Below are 10,838 nucleotides of genomic sequence, written 5' to 3'. Positions count from 1 at the left end.
GTTTCCTCTCCTGGCTTCCTCTTTGCGCCCATCTCAAACAGGAAGAGTGCTCCTTCGCTCCTTCCCTCTTTGGAGAAACTATAAACATTTATTCTGGGACAGGAGACTGGACAGTGGAGCCACGGGAAGGTCTGTAGCCAGAGACACACATTTCCCTTGGCAGCTTCTGGTGTTGTCTATACAAACACACACACACACACACACACACACACACACACACACACACACAGACACACACACACACACACACACACATTAAAAGCACATGAACTAACATCTTCAGTAATTTCAAACACATACTTCTGGCAAACACAGGAACATAGAAAGCTGTCATACTTAGATCATTGAATCATATCGATAATATTGTCTACAATGGCAGAGGCTCTCCAAGATTTCAGGCCAGGATCTGTACCAGCCCTGTCTGGAGATACCACAGATTGACCCTGGGACCTTCTGCATGCAAATTTAGAGGTTCTGCCAACGAGCCATAGCCACACCTCCCCAGACCAAAGCGGTGGAATGTTGGAATGTGGGTTGCATAAATCGCTACGTATCAGACAATTTAATTGGCAGATTGTGACGCATGTTTGTTAGTGGCATGAACAATACATATTGTTGAAATAGACAAAGGGTGACCCACTGTTTTAGGTCCATGGGCAGATCTGTTTTTTTGAGTGGGCGATATGAGCACCACCTGCTCTGGCCACTTCTGTCCCCTCTATCAGCCCCTCACTCCAAAGAGACAAAAAGAGAGAAAAAGTGCACACTCATGAGCTTCATTTTTTCCAAGCAATCTGGGTGCAAGTTAGGTTCAGCTGAAATAATCTGAGACTTGGAAAAGCACACAGATGTAAAAGAGCAAGCAAAGGGAAAGAGCACCACTAGGGGAAGGGTTGTAACTCGGTGGCAGAGACCAAACATCTGCTTTGCCTTCAGACATGGACATATAGGACCAGTGGCGTAGCGTGGTTTGTCAGCACCCGGGGCAAGGCAAGTAATTTGCGCCCCCTAACCCGTGGATTTGCGCCCCCTAACCCGTGGATTTGCGCCCCCTAACCCTAACCCCCAGATGTTGCGCCCAGTGCGGCCGGCCCCCCCTGCACCCCCCACGCTACGCCACTGTATAGGACTGGGAGAGACTCTTTGACTAAAACACTAGAAAGCCATTGCAAGTCAGTGTAGACAATACTGAGCTGGGTGGGCCAGTTGTCCGACTCTAAGGCAGCTTCCCCTGTTCCCAACACCCTCCTTCAGCCTTATATACTTTTCTGGGGAGGAAAATGTAAGCTCATCACTACCTGTGGGCACCAGAGGAAGACCTCAAGGGCGCTACGTTGCGCCCCTTGAAATAGGCAATAAACATACAGTTGCCTCTGTCTTCTGCTTTATTTTTCTTCTGCTTCTCTTCTTTCTGAAGAGCTATAAAAAGTGGGAAAGTTTGGGGCTTTCAGCACTTTGGGGGTTTCCTTTTGCAAATTAAATAACAGACTCCAATACAAATTCTACTCATAAGTAAGTCCCATTGAGTTCAATGAGCCTTACTCCCAGGTAAGTAGGCACAGCATCACAGTCCATTTAACTTAGCAGGACTTACTTCTGCGTAGATATGCAGAGGATTGCACTTATGTGCCACTGAATTCATTGTATTTCTTGGTAGGCATGTTTAGAATCGCCCTGTGGAGATAAATGTGTTTGGGCAATCCCAGCAAATAGCCAAGTGCTTGAACTGACACTATTTAGCCAGCGACAAGAGTCCCTCCAGGTAAGGGCTGGGGAATCTCTGGCCCGCCAGATGTTTTTGAACTCCAATTCCCATCAGCCCTTGCCAACAATGGCAAGGGATGTTGGGAGCTGCCGTCCTGGAACAGCTGGAGGACCAAAGTTTCCCATCCCTGTTCTAGACTTCTGAATGTTCATCACACCACCGTGTTGTAGTGGTAAATGTATCAGACTAGGATTTGGGTTCAAATACCCACTCAGCCATAAAGTTATCTGCGTGAACTTTAGCCCATCACTCTCTCCCTTATGAGGCAGGTTAGGCTACTCAGAGCAAAGTCTTAACCCAGTGCCTAAAATATGTCAGTGTTGGCGCCAAGAGGGCCTAACAGGCAGTGGGGCTGCAACCAAAAAGACCCTCTCCCTTGTTCCTGCTCTCTGGGTGTCTTTCATGCAGAAAGGCCTCAGATGATGCTAGTAAGGTCTGAATTTAAGGTGGTAGATGTGGAGGAGGGCTCTGAATAAAATGACTGTCTCTTTAAAAATAACTCATTCACTCACATTCCCATACCCTTTGCCCCAGTGACCTAGATTCTTCATTACAGAGCAGCCACCTTGTCACAGTCTCAATCATATTCACCATGGGGCGGGCGGTGGGGGGGGGGTCCATAGCAGGCCTTGCCTTCTCTCCCAGTCCACACCTCTTCCTCCCTTCTTCCTTAATAAGCCACCTTCCCACACATTCACCATCTCCTAGATGCACCTGATTGAGAGATGTTTCAGCTCCTGCCCACAGTTCTGCTGGGATAAAAGTCAGCTTTTCCTCATGTGAATTTGGACCTCAGCTGAGCAAGATGGGTGGCCTTTGCTAGGGGTAAGTAAGAGTTAGACTACATGTATAAATTTTTGAAAAAGACTGGTGCAAGCTGTTTAGAATGTACTAAATGGACTTATGAATCTGCCTATTCGCTTATCTTCCTAATGCTAGTGGAGGCTAATTTGGAACTGGCAATTTGATGGCACACTTTTGACTGCAAACATTTGGGGCCAGATTGCTTGTTCATACTGTGATTTTCTTAAGAGAGGCTAAAGGGCAGGCAGGAGGGAGTGACAGGCTGAAATTGGGGAGTTAGCTGGCAGTTGCCCCCTCCTAGGTTAAAGCTTGCAGGTGTTTTGAGTCCTCCTTGCTGAAAATCTAGAATTGAATCCAGATAAATGGAGAAGTGTTACAGGCTGGACTGCCCTATTCTCCATGGTAGAGTGGATTGTAATGTCTTAGGCTGCAGGTGGAGGGGTTCAAACTTTTAATGCTGCTCTGTGTTTGAAACACAAGTGTGTGTGTACACACACACACACACACACACACACAACCTCCATGCAGTTAGAAAACTAGCATATCTAGCAGACACTAGGCTAGCACCTTAGGTGCTAGATTTTTATTTTTACTTGTAGGGAAGACTGAAAGCAGTTTCTCCTCTCTGCAGCCTCAACTAGCACAGTGTAATTCAGAGCAGGTGAGATTGCTTTTTTTGCTGCAAAGGTAGCCGAGGTTTTCACAAACAGAAGGTATGAATGCGTTGGTTTACTGAGTAATGAAATGCAAGCCCCTTCCTTTGGGCAAGTGGTACACCTGTCTCGATGGTATTCGGAAAGGCAGGCAATATAATCTACGTTCTCAGGCACCTGAGGCCTCCAATTTGCTGAGGCCTTGGTCTGGTCATTGTCTAGATGGGAGACTTCCTGGGAGCCACATGCATGTTGCCTTGGGTTCCATCATGGAAGAAAAGTAGTCTATAAAATTAACAAAGGGAGTCAGCCCTACTCTTGGGAAGAGTGGGGCTGCCCACTTCAAGCTGCAAATGTCGAGATGCCATTAAAGTCAACACACTGTAAGTGATTTGGTACACATTTTTTTGCTCCCATTTGGATATTCTGCCCTGTGCAATTAGTGGCTGTGTGTCCTACTTTAGAGGACATGCCTCTGTTTGAAGTTGTATCCCAATAGAAGGGCTGTCCAGTCCAAGTCTAATTAAAAGATGAAGAACCGTACGGTGGGGGAGCTTGCAGTTGCATATCAACAGTTAGCATCTAGACAACAAACTGAGTGAGGAGGCACACAGGAGACCTTGTTCCCCACTCCGGCGAGATGCATCAAATTTCTTTTTAAATCATAGTAATTAATTCTAAGGGATGCGGGTGGTGCTGTGGGTTAAACCACAGAGCCTAGGGATTGCTGATCAGAAAGTTGGCGGTTCGAATCCCTGCGACGTTGCTCGGTCCCTGCTCCTGCCAACCTAGCAGTTTGAAAGCACGTCAAAGTGCAAGTAGATAAATAGGTACCGCTCTGGCAGGAAGGTAAACCGTGTTTCCATGTGCTGCTCTGGTTCGCCAGAAGTGGCTTAGTCATGCTGGTTACATGACCCAGAAGCTGAACGCTGGCTCCCTCGGCCAATAAAGCGAGATGAGCGCCGCAACCCCAGAGTTGGCCACGACTGGACCTAATGGTCAGGGGTCCCTTTACCTTTACCTTTAATGAATTCTAAATGTGCACCTGGACACAGAATATGCAAATTTGTGCCATCTTTCATTCTCTTTGGTGCTGGATGTACTTTTTATTCTTTGGGCATCTTAGCAGCAACATTCTTTAGGTTGTGCATCTCTAACTGCTATGCATTTACTGCTGCCTTGCAGGTTATTGGGGGTCCGGAAAGCTATGCTTTGTGTGGCCAGGCAATTGCAGAATCTGCTGTGCATGTACCTGCTTTGCCACCTCCCCAGAATTGTGGCAGGATTATTGATATCTATATTTGGATGATGGATTAGCGTGTGCGTGATGATGAGTCCCGTTAATGATAGGAAAGTACCACCAGATGGCGCAAGTTCACAAATTGTGAGCTCAGCCAGATTTCAAGCCTCCAGTTGCAGACTTCCTTAGACCTGCAGTTCTTTTGCCTATGGACCGGATTTCCTGGCTGTTTCTGAAGCCTCCTCCATCTCTTGTTAGAGTGGTAAAAGTGATGGCTGTTCATAGGAGGCAATGTAGAAACCCAGAGCTATATCACTGTAGTGACTACTAGCAGCACTGTGTTGTCTCCCCAAACTAAAAGGAAACACAAATTCATAAACTCCTGAGCACAGGGACACCACATACAGTTTTTTCCTCGGCTATTCTGCAGCCTACCTTCAGGCAACCTGAATGCAGCTCCTGGACCTGAGAATCTTTGCCCTAGAGCAGGTGTGGGAAACATCTGGCCCTCCAGATGTTGCTGATCTACAAATTCCCATTTGCCCTAGCAAACATGGCTAATGGATGGGACTTGTCGTTCGGCAACCTCTGGAGAGCCAGAAGTTATTCACACCTGCTCTACAGCACTGGTCTTCAGCTGGTGGATCGGGACCAGTTGCAGCCTGATCCAAGGTGGGTCACAACAGGAGCAGTATCACCATGTAAATATGTGATAAAAGATTGAGAAGTGGGGCCCCCCATGCCTGTTTGGGTTAAATGTGGGTCCTGGGTCTTAAAAAGTTGAAGATGCCATACCTGCTCGAAGATGTGTCAGCATTTTGTGTGTCTTAAAGGTAAAGGGACCCCTGACCATTAGGTCCAGTCATGGCTGACTCTGGGGTTATGGCGCTCATCTCGCTTTATTGGCCAAGGAAGCCGGCGTGCAGCTTCTGGGTCATGTGGCCAGCATGACTAAGCCGCTTCTGGAGAACCAGAGCAGCGCACGGAAACGCCGTTTACCTTCCCGCCGGAGCGGTACCTATTTATCTACTTGCACTTTGACGTGCTTTCGAACTGCTAGGTTGGCAGGAGCAGGGACGAAGCAACGGGAGCTCACCCTGTCATGGGGATTCAAACCGCCGACCTTCTGATCAGCAAGTCCTAGGCTCTGTGGTAACCCACAGCGCCACCCGCGTCCCATTTTTTGTGTGACTTGCCAATACTTAATCTGGGTGCTAGGAGCAGAGATGGGAAGGCCTGAAAAAAAATGGGGAAAATGGAAAAAAACCAGTTTCTCCAAAGCTGTTTTTTCTCAAAAAAAATTGAAAAAAAAAACAGTTTGATATAGTCTGAATATTCCACATACTTTCCCCCCAATTTTTCTGGAGAAAAACCTGCCCCCCCCCACTTTTTCTGGGTTTCCCCCCCATCTCTAGCTAGGAGTCAATACAGTTGGATTTTGTGTATCAGTTACACTTTCTAAACAAAAGTATTCATTTATTTTAGGCAATGAAATTCATGACCACTGGGGGGAGATGTGCTGTTGCTCTTACTGCTGAAGAAGCAAGCTCATTCACAAATGTACAAAAAAAGGGAAACCCACCCATATTGCATTGCTCAGATAAATTAAGCCACTGTTAGTGGGTAGTTCCCTTGAATGAATGGATGGAAGGTTGCCCACTTTGATGAGGTTACATTCCCTCTGAAGGAGTGGGTACATAGCTTGGGGGTACACCTGGATCCTTTGCTGTCACTTGACACTCAGGTATCCATTAGTTTCAGTTGGTGGCCCAACTGCACCCCAGTGCACCCGAGAGCCAGTGTGGTGTAGTGGTTAAGAGCGATAGACTCGCAATCTGGGGAACTGGGTTCGTGTCTCCGCTCCTCCACATGCAGCTGCTGGGTGACCTTGGGCCAGTCACACTTCTTTGAAGTCTCTCAGCCCCACTCACCTCACAGAGTGTTTGTTGTGGGGGAGGAAGGGAAAGGAGAATGTCAGCCGCTTTGAGACTCCTTCGGGTAGTGATAAAGCAGGATATCAAATCCAAACTCTTCTTCTTCTTCTTCTATCTGGACAAGAATAGCCTAACCTCTGTCGTCTATGCTCTGGTAACTTCCAGGTTAGATTACTGCAATGTGTTATATGTGGGTCCGCCTCTGAAGACAGTTTGGAAACTTCAGCTGGTTCAGAATTCAGAAGCCAGGTTGCTCACTGGGGCAAGACAGCTTGAGCATATTATGCCAATCCTGGTCCAACTGCACTGGCTGCTGTTTAGTTTCCAGGTCCAATTCAAAGTGCTGGTTTTCACCTATAAAGCCTTAAGTGTCTCAGGACTGCAATACATCCCCATATGGACCAACCCAAACCCTGTGGTCATCATCTGAGGCCCTCCTTCATGTGCCTCCTCAGAAGGTGGCAACACAACAACAGGCCTTTTCTGTGGTGGCTCCCTGCTTGTGAAATACTCAACCCAGGGAGGCTGGCTTGGCGCCTTCATTATGTATATTTTAGGCACCAGGCAAAACATTCCTCTTCTCCCAGGCCTAAACAATCTGGGATGGGGGTGGTATGAGTTTTCTTTGTTAGCATGTTGTGCATTTTTGTGTTTTTATGTTGTAAACCACACTGTGAACCTCGGGTGAAGGGCGGTATAAAAATTTAATAAATAACGACGATATGAAATGCAATAACACCAACCTGTAAATATGCCACGTAATTAAAAAAAGTTAGTAAAACATCAGTAGAAAACGGTTTGCAGAAATTCATATTGTGAAGGGCTGTCTAAACAGTGCAATTGTTTCAAACTGTTTTATATATGTAACTGTCTTTCTGTGTTATTGTACGCTGCTTTAGGATGCCTCATAGGAAGTGATTCATGAATGAAAGAGTGAGTCCAGTGATTCATGCTTTCATGCTTTTATCTTTCCTGTTCCTTCAACTGCTATCCTGCTGTTTTAAGCAGGTGGAAAAGCTTTACCTGTATAAATTCTGCATCTCAAGCTGATGTTCAAAGGTCCAGCAGGAGAGTCAGAACAACACAACTACAGCAACCCCCAGCTGCAGTCTCATGTTTACTTACTCAGGAGTAAGCTCTCATTGAACTCTATAAAGATGCACGTACTTGGGATGTACGGTTGCAATAGGTACTACTACACCTTTGCTATTTATGTCCCCTCCATCCCTTAACTATCAACCCATTGCAAATGGGGCAGCAGTCTTCATGGCAGCGAGGTGCAGCTGAGCAAGGAACTCAGTCTTGTCTGCCTGGTAGGAAGGAAGAGGAGGAATATCCCTTGCTTTCGGATTACATGGGGCTGACCTGAAAGCAGCCACTCTTCATCAGAATGATTTAAAAAGGGAGAATGGGAGGTGGAATTCCTGAGCTATCTGCTAGTTTGTTTCTATTCACTTAGAATTCAGGTGAAACCAGATTTTTTCCCCTCAAGGTTGGGAAATTAGCATATCAATACTGGGAAAATTGTGGCGCCATCGATTACTGCTGTGTGTTGAATCATCCTGCTTTTATGATTGAGCTTTGCGTAGATAGGTTGTACATTGTGCATTTCAGTGCCTTCTCTGCTTTACATCTTATGCATATATTAAGAGTTGGTGCTGGGTTTTGCTTCTTCCTCTTCCCTCTCTGTCACTCCTTCCTTTTGTGCCATGTTGTTTAGAGAAAGCCTAGCTGGTGGGGACTGTTTTATTTGAATTGGTTGCATTTAATCTGCCCTGAGAGTGCCACTTTTCCAGGCAAAGCGTGGGCTGCACATGTTCTGATATTGTAATAAATGTTCTATTATGCAACAATATATTGTCGTGATAGCCCTGCCAGCTTCATGCATCAGATGGAGACTGCTCTAATTTGCATTCTGTTAGTTTTAATGGTGCCCAATATTCCCTTTTAATTTCTGGAATGTTTATTTTTGGAATGTTTTGCAAAGGTATGAGGAAGCAATTTTGTGGAGGACAGTGGGAGAGTGCTGTAGTGCTCATGCCCGGCTTGTGGGCTTCCTAGAGGCATCTATATGGTTGGCCATAATAATAATAATTTATTATTTATACCCCACCCATCTGGGTTGGGTTTCCCCAGTCACTCTGGGTGGCTCCCAACAGAACATTAAAAACACGATAAAATACCAAACATTAAAAACTTCCCTAAACAGGGCTGCCTTCAGATGTCTTCTAAAAGTCAGATAGTTGTTTATTTCCTTGACATCTGATGGGAGGGTGTTCCACAGGGCGGTGCCACTACTGAGAAGGCCCTGTGCCTGGTTCCCTGTAACCTCACTTCTCGCAGTGAGGGAACCACCAGAAGGCCCTCGGAGCTGAACGATGGGGGTGGAGACGCTCCTTCAGGTATACTGGGCCGAGGCCGTTTAGGGCTTTAGAGGTCAGTACCAACACTTTGAAATTGTGCTCGGAAATGTACATGGGAAAAGAATGCTATGCTAGATGGTCCCTTGGCCTGATCCAGCACAGCTCTTCTTATGTCCCTATGACTGAAACAATAGGAATGGTATTATCTAAGAATAAATATCCTCAGGGGATTGACCTGTTTGCAGCAGACTCTCAAGTAGTATCTAATCTGAAATCTCTGGGTGGCTAACTCAAGTGGTAAAAACAGCAAATGAGACACAATAAGGAGGGGAGGAGAAGGAGATTTTTGCAATGAACCTTCTGCAGTGGCTCCTTAACCTTTTAAGGTGTGTTCGCTGGAATAGTAATGAGGACTAGCGGAATGAATATTAGGTGCTTACAGGTATTAGACCTTCCAATAGTGTAGCCCAGTTAGTTTGCTGCAGCAAAACCAACAAAGGATATTTGTAGCACCTTAAAAGATTAAGCCTAGAAACTGGTGAAGTGGTCTGTAGGGCAGGGATAGCCAATATTGTGTCCCCCCCCCAGGGTGTTGGACTGCAGCCCCAGCTAGCATGACCAATGGTTAGGGATGGTGGAGGTTTAAGGCAGTACCTGATGGGGCCCACATTGGCTCCCCTTGTTCTGTGCTGTAAGAGCAGGTGCCCTGCAAATTTATAATTTTTATGGCTTCCTCTCCAGTGTGCCAGGAAGTGGAACTTCTGCAAAAATGCTGTGTTCTCTGCAAGAGTTTCCTCTCCCTTCAATAGAACCACAGTTCCCTTACACCCTTTAAACTGGGTTTGAAAATGGTTTAACCTTGCAGTGTAGACATGCCCTATGGTGCAACGCAAAACATTTTGTTTATAGGAAGAACAGTGCCGAAGAACCTCCGTCCCAGGGGCTAAATGCGGCCCTCCAGGCCCCTGTCTCTGGCCCTTGGGACTTTCTGCAGGCTACACCTCCTCCTTAGCCACTGACACAGCTTTGCACCTTCTTTGAGTGCTTTGAACCCTGATAATTTCTCTTGCATGCCTGGGTGGAGGTTAGAGAGGAGTGCAAGTAGAAAGTAGCCCATGGTCCACAGACAAAATTTGCATTAATTGCCTGTCCACTTTTGCTTTGGCCTTGCCCACTACACTGGCATGCGGCCCTCGAATGGTTGTCCAGAGGGGAACGTGGCCCCCCATTGGGCCGGAAAAAGGTTCCCCACTTCTGCTTTAGGGGGACCTGTGTTTTGCGCTCACCGTCCAATAGGTGGCGGTCATGGAACCGATTTGCGTTCCATGCAAGCGCAAAGGGAAGAATAGTTTTTCTCCAATGTCCTCTTTCAAAGGCTGTGCTTTCCACGCAGGCGCACGGCGTTGGACAGCAGCCTGTCTGCCTGCCTGCCTGCTTGCTCGTTGCGGGAGGGGCAGCCCAGAGCGCTCGGGTCCCGGACAGAGCCACAGCCACCACGCAGCAGCAGCGGGCGGTGTGTGAGCGGCCATTTCCCCCCGCGGCTGCCCATCGTGGATGCTTGGAGGGCCCCCACCAATTCTCTTCCTGCGGCCAAAGAGGGAAACTTCCTCGGCGGGCGAGTCTCGTGGTGAGCGGGGAAACTTTCCTCCTTCTTGTTTGTTCTTCGCCTTTGCTGGTTTGGGGAGCCCGCGATGCAGCGGCTGCACAGGATCGGGGATCGCGACCCTCTTCTGCGCTTTTAAAAAAAAAACTGCTGTAGGGGAAAAGTGTGCCAATTCAATCTTGGCCAGGCCGAGCTTTTTCCTTGCGGTTGGGGGTTTAGGATCGGGCGCGCACGGTGGCAAGGCTCCTTGGGAGTAAGTCCCATGGAACTCGTCGCGCGGTGGTTTTTAATCCGAGTCAATGATCGGTGCGCTTCCACGTGCGAATAATGGCAACAGGTTCCTTTGCTCATCGGCCGGTTCTTGCAGGGAAAGCGTGCGCGTGGGGGGGTCCTCCATATTCCGCCTTGCGTGAAGTAAGCCTCTTCTCTCCCCCCCCCGGCCGCTTTGTGGGTGTGTTAGCAAAGATGGGATCCAG

At 47.5% G+C, this 10,838-nt stretch overlaps 1 protein-coding gene across 6 annotated transcripts in view; it reads left to right on the top strand.

Annotated features, from left to right (window-relative positions):
* Nucleotides 1–10,208: 10,208 nt before the first annotated feature.
* The window catches only part of AKAP13 (A-kinase anchoring protein 13), a 246,861-nt gene continuing 246,231 nt past the window's right edge, over nt 10,209–10,838 (top strand). For 3 of the 6 annotated variants that reach the window (XM_081170988.1, XM_081170990.1, XM_081170989.1), the window contains exon 1: nt 10,210–10,386. The gene's annotated coding sequence lies outside the window, so the exon portion shown is untranslated. Of the gene's footprint in view, nt 10,387–10,838 lie in introns of all 6 variants that reach the window. The other 3 variants (XM_081170991.1, XM_081170987.1, XM_081170992.1) reach the window with 2 other exon arrangements.

The sequence above is a fragment of the Podarcis bocagei genome (genome assembly GCF_964188305.1).
Source record: "Podarcis bocagei genome assembly, chromosome: 14".
NCBI lineage: Eukaryota > Metazoa > Chordata > Lepidosauria > Squamata > Lacertidae > Podarcis > Podarcis bocagei.
The sequence above is the reverse complement of the archived record's forward strand: the minus strand, read 5'-3'. Positions and strand labels throughout refer to the sequence as shown.